We start from the raw sequence: 12,247 nt of genomic DNA, 5'->3' as shown, positions 1-12,247 counted from the left end.
TGATCGCAGTACAAATTTGTTTGGAAAATGGGCAAAACCATGTGCACTGCAGGTGGGGCAGCTGTAACATGTGCAGAGAGAGTTAGATTTGTGTGAGTTATTTTGTATTTATACAGGGTAAATACTGACTGCATTATTTTTACACTGCAATTTAGATTTCAGTTTCAAAACACACCCCACCCAAATTTAACTCTCTCTGCACATTACTGTTACATCTGCCCCACCTGCAGTGCACATGGTTTTGCCCATTTACCAAACAAATTTGTACTGCAGTCAGATCTGAATAAGGGCCAATAAGACATTTTTGGCCCGCCGCCCATGGGCAGGGGTGCCACCAGGAAGGGATGGCAGGATTTGGAGTCCCAGACTGGGCAGTGCTCCTACCGCTACTGTGCCGCTGTATGCACAAAAAATAATACAAATAATGTAAGCACATAAAATAATGTAAGCAGAAGATAATATATATATTTAAGACACTTAAATAAAAGTAGCTACGAAGTATTCCTTACTGTCAGGGGTTATTTCATAGTACATTTAGTAATATTTCACTAGTAAAATAAAAATAAACATATATAGTAAATAATTCAGTAGGTGATACAAATGTAACAGTAGTCAGTACTAATGTAACACACCTATCTACGGATACACATCAAAGAGCAACAACTAATGGACACAATTACCAATTTCCATGACATCTCTGGTTGGTAAATAACTGTCAGTGCTGCTTTTTACAGTATGTTCTGTCGTTCCCTTTTATATGTGAAGCACAGCTTTGTGTTTTCATGTAATCAATACAGAATGAATCAGTAATTAGACGTGTACTGTACTCTTATGCATTTACAGTATTACCAGCGATCTATGAATATCTAAAAGCACACACATATATATGTATATATATATAGTGTTTGTGTGGCCTGGCACTCCCCTCTCCTGGTCACTGGCCCTCGTACCCCTCTGATATATAGTAAGTATGTTCCTGTAGAACTGGAATGCCTAGAGCAATTTACATCAAACTTGGTACACAATCTGGAAAAAAATCATAGGGTAAGACCACTACACAAAGTGGATCAGGGAACAAGGTATCCAGCATAACTCTGGAATGTGGAAAAAATACTCTGGGGGTAAGACACCCCTACCACCCCAGTGGGGGTCCCGGGGGCCCAAGAAAGGGTCCTCCCACTACACATTGTTAGGTAAGCAAGATATGGAAAAGTTGCAAAACAAAGAAGGGGTAGAGGACATTTATTTGGTTCAGATTAGGTTCACGGCCACTTAGACCCCAATCCTGACTCCACCAGGGGCCCAAAAAAGGGGTCCAGCCACTACACAAAGTGGGTCAGGGAAGCAACATATGGCAAAGTTGCATAATATAGAGGTGGAAGAGGACATTGGGGCAGATGTATTAAGCTTTAACAAGAGATAAATCCAAGGGTGATAAGGAGAGATAAACGTCCAGCCAATCACCTGCCAACTGCCATGTTACAGGCTGTGTTTGAAAAAAGTCAGTAAGGAGCTGATTGGTTGGACGTTGGATCTCTTGCATTTATCTCTTGTTATCTCTTGTTAAGACTTAATACATCTGCCCCATTGATTGGGTCCAGATTATGTTCACAGCCACTTAGATCCCCTATCCTGACCCCGCCAGGGTCCCAAAAATCGGTATGGCCACTACACCAATTGGGTCAGAGATGCAAGATATGGCAGAGTTGCATAACAAAAAGGGGTTAGAGGACATGGGGTTTAAAAAAAAAATCTGTGGTTAGATCTGGGAGCTCTCCACAGACTGTGTGTGTGTGTGTGTACATGTGGTAGGGAATATCGATTGTAAACTCCACTCTGTAAAGGGCTGCAGAATATGTGCGTGCTATATAAATAACTTAAATAAATAATAAATAAATAATAAAGTGTGAGGCCAATCGATGGCGCATCTTTATGTGCACATTGGCGGATTTGCACTGTTGCCAGTTGACATCTCAACAGGATGCCCATTGCCTTAACATACCGACGCAGTTACAGCTGTGAATGACCTCCTCCTTTGTTGAAATGGAAAACAAAAATGTTTCCAAATAAAATGTTCTCTATAAATAAATAACCAACAAAACACGAAATGTAAAATTTGAGTTATAAATCAGAAAAATATATATTGTTTGTTTCTCACCTCAAATTTTACTTCAGATCTGTAAGCTCTCCCCATTATGCGGTTGGTTTTATAGATCTACATGAAAAGGTCTACAGTCAAAAGGTCAACAGGTGAAAGGTAGAAAGTAGAAAAAGATGGACAGGGTCAAAAGGTCAACAGGTGAAAGGTTGAAAGTAGAAAAAGATGGACAGGGTCAAAAGGTCAGCAGGTGAAAGGTAGAAAGTAGAAAAGATGGACAGGGTCAAAAGGTCAACAGGTGAAAGGTAGAAAGTAGAAAAGATGGACAGGGTCAAAAGGTCAACAGGTGAAAGGTAGAAAGTAGAAAAGATGGACAGGGTCAAAAGGTCAACAGGTGAAAGGTAGAAAGTAGAAAAGACGGACAGGGTCAAAAGGTCAACAGGTGAAAGGTAGAAAGTAGAACAGATGGACAGGGTCAAAAGGTCAACAGGTGAAAGGTAGAAAGTAGAAAAGACGGACAGGGTCAAAAGGTCAACAGGTTAAAAGGTAGAAAGTAGAACAGATGGACAGGGTCAAAAGGTCAACAGGTTAAAGGTAGAAAGTAGAAAAGGTGGAAAGGGTCAAAACATTGACATGGAAATGGATGAGACAAAAACAGTCGATAATAGATCTTTTTGTGTGTGTGTGTGTGTGTTTTTATTTCAGTTTTTCCCTACTATATACCCCCATTAGTGTACTGAATTCTCTTGTGTGGTTCGCTGCTTTCCGCACAGGTCATTATTCTCAATCTTAATTCACGTGGATGATAAAGTATTAAAAAATAAGAAAACGTTATTGTGAAGTGGACCTTTTGAACTTGACAACCTTTTGACCTTTGTAACCGTCAACCTATTGAATATTGACTATTTGGTGTTGACCTGTTGACTGTCAACAACCACAATTTAGGCGCTTAGCAAGTCCAAGGATATTTTAAATGATAGAAATAAAATTATTTCAGTGTATTTCAGCTGCAGATCATCGGTGGCGTGCTTGTGGTAGCACGCCTAGATATCGCAACAGTGAACCAACAAAATATGATTTCTCTGCGCTATTCATAGATAACACACGACTGGCATGGGTGACATATACACCAGATACCATGGGGGAAATTTACTAAGATGGGAATACTATTTCACATGGGATGTTGCTATGGGCAACAACTTAGATACTTTCTATTATCTTCTAGAAGGTACAAAATAAATAAGAAGTAGATTCTGATTGGTTGCCCACGGTAACATCTCATGTGAACTAGAACTCCCATCTTAGTAAATTTCCCTCCATATATGTTAAATATGCACAAATGTATTATACTGTACATCACTAATACAATTATATACCTTTAAAATAAAAAATAAAATCTAAGAAACATAAAATAAAAATAATGATAAAAAAATACAAAACAAAATATTATGTGCATATAGTTTTTTTTCCCCATGCGTGGATAAGTCACAATGTTAATGTGTATCGGGTACCGGTCAGGCTGCAGGGGCAGCAATATGTGGTGATAAACCTGGACCCCACCCAGGGAGATGTGTTGCAGTGTCTGGGCAATTATTTATGCTGAGCTAACTGATTTGTGGCTCATCTACATTTGGATGTCAGTAATTTATGACGTGCCTCTCAGATGTAGTAGTGTATATCCATGCTTCTAGGTGCCACCTTCCAGGGCCTGCCCACGGGCCTCCCAATTCTGTTACCTCCTTTACAATGTCCCTGAAATACTTTCTCAAAGGTAGGCAAGTATGGTTAAATTGCATTTGGAAGTTATTGCATAGGCATCACATTTTTAATAAATTCTTTATTTTTGTTTTGTAAACGTAACATCTTCCACATACATCCCAGTGATGTCATATCAGCATTGCCACCGTACAATAACAAGAGAAATTACAACAAATAAATACATGCATGTACAAAGTCATCACCTTAACTGGAAACACATCATTATACAATGTATGGATGTAGAGAAAAAAAAATCAGGTCGGTAATCTCGTTGTTGAGATCTAAAACGAGAACAGGTATGAACGAGGTATCTGACAAACAATAACTGGAACGGGGAAGACAAGGGTAGAGAGGGGGGGTAGGGGTAAGTTGGGAGTAATTTCAGGTACTGAAGGAGAGTCACTAGGCAAGGGCATCAGGGTATTGTGTTCCTAACCTAATTTAAGCTAAGAGGGTGCAAAAGCTGCATATGTCCTGGAGGTCTTACATTCCAACTAACTAAACCAAGTGGAAGTATAATCTGAATGTTTCTCCAGTGCGGCAAAGAAGACACATATAAAAATCTATACGCTGGAACCATTCCCACACTGTTGGTGGGTCAATGTACTGGAATGACAGCTCTCGCAGAATTATTTAGGTGTTTGCCAGGGGAATATTGGAGTAAGAGAGCAGTAGGCATCACATTTGGGTGCCGGACAGTTTCCCGGCAGTCGGGATCCCGACAGTCATTACCCCGACGTCGGGATCCTGACAATCAAAACCCTGACACTCAGGGTCCTGACGGCCACCGGCTATTCTCCCTCGTGGGGGTCCACGACCCCCATAGAGGGAGAATAGCAGCGTGGCGAGCGCAGCGAGCCCGCAAGGGGCTTTGTTTCGCTCGCCCCGCTGTCTGAGTCTGGCCAGTTTCGATCCCGACATGGGGCTAATGACTGTCGGGATCCCAACTGTCGAGACCATATACCACACCCTCACATTTGTTATCACATATAATATGCTGTGTTAGAAGAAAATTAATATCACTTCAGCCAAAGGGCCCCCTAACACAGGAGACACTGACACCCTGGACCCCCACTTAATCTGACTCTGGTCAATACATAAAACTAGACATGCCTTTTGGTTGCTGCATGACACGCCCACGCAGCAGGGTGCTGTGTGAAAATATATTACCAACTATAATCTCCCTGAAACTAGTTTTCAAAAGTATGGAAATAATTAGTAATGCTGATTTATTATAGTTTTCAGCAATAACAGCACTGTATTTTCAATCATCTGATTAGATATAGTGCTATGAATTATTACAGCAACAAGATCAAAGTTGTTACATCTTTCTGTTCTCTAACTGCTCCTAATCTTGCCATTGTCATTCCCGTCTCTTCATCATAGTGCCCTATTGTTTTTTTCATCTGTCTTTTAACTTCTCATTGCCCATTCAGTGCTCCACAACTGGGATCATTTATCTGTCTGCTGTCTTTATAGTCTTCTAATAAGGTTATCAAACTGGCCCCAGCAGGTGTCAAATCTCTGCAATCTGTACAGCAGGCGATACGTTACAGATCTACAGGACCAGCTCAGCTACTGTATTACTGAATGCTTATACTTAGGCAGGAATAGTCATCATATTATTTGGAAGGAATTGAAACAAATGGAACTATTATGTCTGGTAGGCAGTATATATATATATATATATATATATATATATATATATAATCGGTTAAGCTATTTTTTTTTGTGAGAGCAACTACTTTGCAATGACACTGATTTTGATGATTGAAGTGTTATTCCATTTTTTGTGTGCTATAGATGTGCAATTTGGAAAAGCGGTCAGGTTGTTGAGGAATAACACGTCAAGTCTTCTCCACTTTGCTGCAGCACGTACGTACCAGCTTTCCACACTGCCTTTATGTTACAATTGCTTTTCTCTACCGTAACCTTTAGGAGGCTGCTGTCTGTGACTTTACTTATCTCACCTGTGGCTGTTCTCTGTCACACATCGGCCTGTTAGGCTCACTCACCTGACTCAACAGTGCCGACTCTTAGTCATAGAGGCTCTGGTGGGTCACTGTAGACTTCCATAAGTACCTTATCTGCCAACTAGCCATGTGGTTGGTATCACTTTAGAATGATATCCCGCACCTCCATCATCTTGACCGCTGTCAATTGATTGCCAAACCTCCATTCCGGGATACAGTTCCTATCATCTGATCAGTGCAGCCTATGGGGAATAAGGGTACCCTGTTTAAAGTAGTTCTGGCATTCAGGGTTGGGATCATTTGGTCTGCAGCATGATGGTCGACAGTCATTAGGTCGACACCATTAGGTGAAAAACCCCATGTCGACCTTTTCTCTGTCGACCTAGACACTGTTGAACTAATGACCTGTCGAATTAACGACCTGTCAAACTAATGACTTTTTGACCTAGAACCATGTCGACCTTTTCCCATGTAGACCTAGACCCATTTTGACCTTTTCCCATGTCAACCTAATGATGTCGACCTAATGACTGTTGACAATCATGCTGTAGACCAAATGTAGACCAAATGACCGCATCCCTGCATTCAGACTCTTGCCAGAGCAACTTCACTCCATTACCTAACTACTGACAGTGTTCCTGCTAGGCTGACTCTTCCTCCATTATATACTGTAGTTCTGTCTCCAGTGCTCAGCGCTATCTCAAGTACAATGGGATGCCTCCAGTAATCTGTGATGCCTCCTGCAGGGCTGCCATTAAAAAACAATCATGTGGACCTGTAAAAACAAAACACCTAGCGCCAATGCGCAGGAAAGGCTTTTTAAAAGAAGTGCTCTTTCTGTCTGGGCCCGGGACTTCAGTCCCCACAGTCCCCCCCTGATGGCCACCCTGGCCTCTTGTATTCTGCTACACTACATCCTATACCTTCCAGACATAATAACAGTCACATGGAGATTTGCTTGGAACACCAGGGTAGGGTAACTGAAAGGCTGTTACATTTAGTCCCTGTAAAAGTTTTATGCAGATACCTTCACCTCTATATATTAAAGTCCATGAACATACTGAAGCAAAGATGAAGAACCCGGAATCCTGCAAGAAGAAAAAGTTTTCATTTTAACACTGGTAGAACACTATGGAGATTACGTATCAAACTCCGGACCACCAACAGCAGGACAGCGCCTGGAGAGGTATCAAACCTTCTAAAGAAGTTTCCCATAACAACCAATGAACTTCGGATTCTCATTGGATAGCAAGTGCTTGTGAACTGATCTCTAGCTGCTGACTGGCTGATAATGTTTTTCTTTAAAGGCTTTGCTACAACTCCCATTTGAGTTATTTTGAATAAGATTATGAAATAGTAAATTTGGTTTTGTCTTTAAAAACGGTTTTATTTGAAAACTATGTAACAATTCACTGTTGTATCACATTGTCATCTGCTACACTTATAGCTAGTTCTAAATGTAGTAACTATAACAACAGTTGCTAATTAACCGGATCTTTGTAGCATGTACTCTAATATTAAGCAGAATGAGACATTGTCACAATAACATGAGATGACAATCACCTTCCTTTGACTGAAATACAAAATCCAGATAGCTCCTAAGTGAGTGACAGAGACTGCTGAGCGCTGTGCGCTTTATAATTAATTAAGCATTCTACACCAGGAGACGTTCTAGATCACAGCTTTTTTTATTTTTTTTAAGAGTTGAAAAAGAGTCAGGAGTTTCTTTGAGCCAACGCAATGCTGTACATTGCAAATATGTTGTCCGAATTGTGGATCATGAACTAAACAGAAGCCCATTTAAAGGTCGTACCTTCATTGCCACACTGACCTCATGCGCCTTAGGTGGTGAAATACAGTAGGTTTTGAACCTTGGGAGAACTTGGTTAAAATAGTATGTAGTCATTATGCTGACAGTCAGAATATTGACACCAGACATGATCAAAACAATTGTAGGGTTGTGCTTGCCCACGGGGGTCATGTATTCTAGATTGAAACCTTTAAGGATCGCTATGGGGCCTACACACATAGCGATCCCTGGACATTTTCTAAGCAATCTTACTAGATCGCTTAGAAAATGCCCCGGCATAGATGAGTGCGTAGGGGCATAGCGATAGCGATAAACGGCCCCAGCGCATTGCTATTGCCCTGGAGATTAATATCCAGCACGCTGGATATTAATCTAGTTAATCGCCGGGGTCGCCGAGGTCATGGATCTCACGGAGAACACTGGTCCTGATACATCGCTCAGCGGCGCATCGCTGTATGCTGAGCATAGGTCTAGCATAGCTCATAATACACATCTCCCCACATTGCTCCGTGTGTAGGCCCTTTTAGGAACACACCTGATGAAGCCAACACGGATAACCTGTTCAGGGGGCATGTATGTTGCATAGGGGTGAATTTATGAAGCTTGGAGAAGTGTTATCTATCCCCATAAAGAACGTTATGAGCAAGGTGATAATGGTTCAGCCAATCAGCTCTTACCTGTCAATTTACATATTGTAGCTGATTGGCGGAACCATTATCACCTTGCTCATAACGTTCTTTATGGGGATAGATAACACTTCTCCAAGCTTCATAAATTCACCCCATAGTGTGCTAATGTCTTACTAGGGATGGCCATTGTTGGTGGGTTATCCGTCAATGGTCACCATTGATAGTGCGATAGTCACGGGGTTTTTTTTAGCCGACATGGCGGTACTTATTATTCTACCATCCACTACGTAGATGATGGATAATATAATTGTGTGCCAAGTGCAGGGTGGCACCGTGGTCGAAGCATGGTGGGCGCAGCGAGCCATGCGAGGGAACAAAAAAAGTGAGGGTCAAAATAAGTGAAAAACTCATGTCGACCTTTTGACTGTTGACCTTCCCATTGTCGACTTAATGCTTGTGTCGACTTTCCAACCTTGTCGACATTAGCAATGTTGACCTTATTCAAGTGTCTACCTAAACCCTGTCGATCTTCATACCGTTGAGTATGAATGGTACCCATACCATAATGAGAAACTACAAGAGTAACCTAATCTGATTGGACGACAGGGAATTTAGGAACATTTTGTAGTTTGCACCAGGTTCAGTAACGCTCCTTAATATGATGTGACAGCTTTAGATACACTATACAGTAAGGGCAACGTCAAGGACTGTGGTAAAAAATACAAGACAATGGGACAGATGTATTAAGCCTTAACAAGAGATAAATGCAAGGGTGATAAAGAGAGTTAAACGTCCAGCCAATCACCTGCTAACTGCCATGTTACAGGCTGTGTTTGAAAAAAGTCAGTAAGGAGCTGATTGGCTGGACGTTCATCTCTCTTTATCACCCTTGAGTTTATCTCTTGTTAAGGCTTAATACATCTGCCCCATTGTCATACAAAAGAATGCAATATTGTACAACTCGACAAACTACAAATTGCACAAAGCCACTCAAACGATCCGCAATCATCTAAATTCATGTGTTGCCGAGCGGAACAGGTTATTGCAGTGTATCCCAGCTCCATTTGCAGTAAGACTAATTAAACGGATGTGCCTTTCATGTTAATTAGGTAGTAGTAGTCTAATGATTGAGCCAAACAGATTAATCTATGCAGAATGCATTGTGCACATCCCATTTCCTCCCAATCTCCATTGCACGTCCTTGCCCGCTAAATCTTTTATTCCCTTATTATTTTGGCAGGACATAATCGTGATTGAGGTTAGCTTGGTAGGTGTCTGACAGGTATTTTAATTGCTTTCAGTTCCGTTGGGAAGGTTTCGGAATATCTGGAAATTAAGCAGATAGAGCCGGGGGCTTCAAAGGCAAGCGGACTAATTATAGCACAATTTTAATATTGCATCTATAACTTATAACTCTCTCTTGTAAGTTTGACAAACCTTTCATTGAAAACAATATGGGACAATTTGCAAAAGCATATTTACCAATAACTCACCAACCTTCAGCACCACGGTTGCTACTAATGTTTATTTGTAATTTTGTTGCGGTAAGTTGGATTTCAGTGACTTTGGGCCAGATGCGCTAAGCTTCAAAAGGGATAAAATAGAGAGTGATAAACAAGCAGCCAATGAGCTCCTACCTTACATTTTTCAAACACAGTCTATGACATGGCACGTAGGAGCTGATTGGTTTGAAGTTTATCACTCTCCATTTTATCCCTTTTGAAGCTTAGTGCATCTGGCCCAAAGTCACTGAAATCCAACTTACCGCAACAAAATTACAAATAAACCTTAGTAGCAACCGTGTTGCTGAAGGTTGGTGAGTTATTGGTAAATATGCTTTTGCAAATTGTCCCATATTAATAGGAGGCCCACTGGTATGAATACAAATGGATACGCCATCAGAAAATACGTATCCAGGAAATACAGCAGATTAGTGAATTTGCCTATTCTCGTATTCGTATTTTACCCAAAATACATGGCGGTCGTATCAATTTGTACCCGGGATCGGCCGTATCCCAGAAGCTTAGTAAATTTCTATATCTCTATATACCTGCATGTAGTAACCGCCATGGTACAAAAAATGTTTTTTAGTCAACACCACTTCAATCAGCTGACAAATAAACTCCACAGGGGGTCCATCGTAAGGACCTTTTTTTAAAATTAAAGCACCGAATTTCCACCCTGAGGTGCATGATTATAGACTGGGTGCCGCCGATGTTGAGGGGTGGTGATCGTGGCCTAGTCTTGTTGAGGAAGGAGGCTAGGTGGATCCACTGGCCCCGAAGGGTCTTAATGAAAATAACTCCTTGTCAGTTTATCTTTGAATTTAAAATAAGTATGATGATGTTCTGAGCAACCAATAGTAGCAGTTCCTATGTATATAAATTATTTATATATGTGTTTTTGTGTTTTTTGTAAATTTTTTTGTGTTTTTTTAAAGTAATTTTTTGTACTTGACACTTTACGTACACTAGGTGGCGGTAGTGCTGGCTATACCCAATATACCCAGTGAGCTTGTGGCCACATAATATTAATATAGATGATATCTATTTTTCAAAAGTAATATAAATGATGCTTGTCCGAATTGTTATTTATAAAGTTGCATAGTGAAGCGCCGGTTGTCCATCATATATGCCCCACTTGAAATATAGATATTTCTTACAGCCCAGCACGCTGTAATCTAAGGTGCCTGGCTCTATGCGTGCTGTGGAACGCACACTTCCGGGTTTTGCGTTCCACTGAGCGGCAGTGACATGTAGTGTATGACGCACTTCCGCCCTGTGACCCGCACGCCGGAATACAGGGCAGCATTGACACTATTACCCAGCGTGGCAGGTGAGAAAATAAATATACGTTTTGTGAGACAGATAGATATTCCTTTGTTCATGTGGATGTGCAATTATAGTTGTCTGTGGCTTTTGAGACACTGGCTGCACTATGCATATGCTGTGTAATTGGAGCTTAATTGATGGGAGTGTCCACAGGCTCAGTGTGGGTATATAGGTAGTATCTGGTCAGTTGGTGGTTATGCACTTTAGGAGGTGAGAGTGGGGGCCTTGAGAAAGGTCCAAAGGTGGACCGAAACGTTGGCCCGTGGCCCACTGTCATGCACATTGTACTTTATACTTTGATGGATTGAGATGGATTAAAAAGACATCCAAATTGAAAGTCCAGTGAGTGTCCTCATTTTTTTCTGCAAGCTATATTGGACTATCAGAGTAATCTGGAGCTCCTGAGCTGACACCCTGGCAGCTGCTGGACTATTAGTGGATAGTGTGATCCTTGTACATGGAATATATATATATATATATATATATATATTATAGAGACGAAGAACAAGGCGGCACTCCAAGGGTTTTCAATTTCAAATAAGTGTATTCAAGGTAACACCAACGTTTCGGAGCGTGATATGCTCCTTTGTCAAGGCGAATAAAACAGTGTTCACTGTTTTATTCGCCTTGACAAAGGAGCATATCACGCTCCGAAACGTTGGTGTTACCTTGAATACACTTATTTGAAATTGAAAACCCTTGGAGTGCCGCCTTGTTCTTCGTCTCTATTGTCTACCTGTTTGGAGGGCACCGAGGTCGCCAGTATCAGAGGGGAGAGTGCCGGACCGCCCACGCCTGTATATATATATATATATATATATATGTGTGTGTGTGTGTGTATATTTACATTTCTTTATACAGTTTCTTAGCTAGGTACACACCAGAACGATTTGGCCTCAATCCCATCAATTTCTAGGCAATTTTGACCGATTGTATGTAAATTGGGTATGTTTTGGCATGTTTTAGATCCGATTCCGATCCGATGCGCGTCCCCGCTGGTCGTTTGCTCGTTTTAGAGATACCTACCTACCTACCTGCTGCACTCAGGATTTGTAAAAGATCCCTGCAACTGGGTACAGATCATGAGCAGATCACATGCTGATCGCATGCTCCAACAGATCGTGCGACCATCGTATGATCCTCTCACA

Source organism: Crinia signifera, chromosome 2, assembly GCF_055691185.1.
Source record: "Crinia signifera chromosome 2, ASM5569118v1, whole genome shotgun sequence".
Taxonomy (NCBI): Eukaryota; Metazoa; Chordata; class Amphibia; order Anura; family Myobatrachidae; genus Crinia; species Crinia signifera.
Note: the sequence above shows the minus strand (reverse complement) of the source record.